Genomic DNA, 1,506 nt, shown 5'->3' on the forward strand with positions numbered 1-1,506 from the left:
TATAAGAGTTTGTCCAGGCTTGTCCTTTGCTACAAAAAGGATTGGGCCACCTTGCCGCACTTTATATACTTTTGTTACTTGTTGCTCGTTACAAATTATCCTATCACAAAACTATCTGTTACCACTTATTTCAGTACTTACAAAGAATACCTTGCTAGAAACCGCTTATCATTTCCTTCTGCTCCTCGTTGGGTTTTGACACTCTTACTTATCGAAAGGACTACGATAGATCCCCTATACTTGTGGGTCATCATGCCCCCGACCTTGATGCCGCCCCGACCCCGACCTCGACGCCGCCCTTCGCCGCGACCTCGACCTCGATGCAGCCTGCCCCTCCCTCGCCACCGGCACCCGAGGTGAGCATGCCTCCTCCTCCCCCTCCCCTATCTCTACCTAGATAAAGTTCCTAAGGTTCATCTAATTTTAGAGTGCATCAAATTAGTTAGGGTTCATCAAATTAGATGGTAATTAGGGCAGTAGTTCCTAGGTAGGTTCATCTAATTAGTTAGTAAGAACTAGGGCAGCAGTGTTTAATAGAATTAGTAAGAAAATTAATAGAACTAGTTGAACTAGTTTATTTTTAGTAAGAACTAGTTGAATTAATAGAACTAGTCTATTTTTAGTAAGAAAATTAATATAACTAGTTGAACTAGTTTATTTTTTAGTAAGAACTGGTTTATTTTTATTTATAGTAAGTTTATTTTTAGTAAGAACTAGTTGAACATGTCACATTTGTTGTTTTTTTAGTTAAAGCAATTATTTCCGCATTGACGTCGACGATGCCTATCCCGCATCCTCGTTGTCGACTCGGTGGAGGACACCTGCTTGATCATATGGGCCATGTCCAGGACTGGGCTCCGCCGAGCTGGTACTAGGAGGTTCTACCTATCAAGGGGCGCAACTTGGTGAGGAGCCAGCCCGTCGTTGACCCGAACCTTCTTGGGTGGCGAACGCGTGAGCCAGTGATGGTGCAGAGGCTTGAGGACCCCGTGGAGGTTGTACGTCACCGTGTTAGCGAGGAGCATTGTTGAGGAAATCGTTAACTGGTAGCTGCTCAGTCGGCTAGTGAGTAGGGGATTAATAGGCTAATCGGCAAGTTAATCGGCCATTTAATCAATTAATCGGACGATTTATCGGGTAATCGGTTACTCAGGGACCCTATGAGTAGGGATTAGTCGGCAAGTTAACTGGTTAATCGGATGAATTCTTGAACGGGGGCGAGGAGGATGCACACGTCCGTCACTACATGGTTGCGTTGGAGCACAAGTTCTCCAATACCTGGCAGGTTCTGCAGGGATCTCACTGGACCTATGATCCTGTGATGGTTCCTTCTCTTTGGGTGTCCACCGCCCGCGTCGATACCTGTCGTCCGCTAGGGTTTTAGCTGTATAGTGATGTTATATGTATGATACTATTCGAGATGTATCAGTGATAATATTCGACGATGTATGGACGCAAGAGATGATTTACTTTTGCTTATTGAATGCATGCCAATTTGAATACTTA

The sequence above is a fragment of the Triticum dicoccoides genome, chromosome 1A (genome assembly GCF_002162155.2).
Source record: "Triticum dicoccoides isolate Atlit2015 ecotype Zavitan chromosome 1A, WEW_v2.0, whole genome shotgun sequence".
NCBI classification, from domain to species: Eukaryota; Viridiplantae; Streptophyta; class Magnoliopsida; order Poales; family Poaceae; genus Triticum; species Triticum dicoccoides.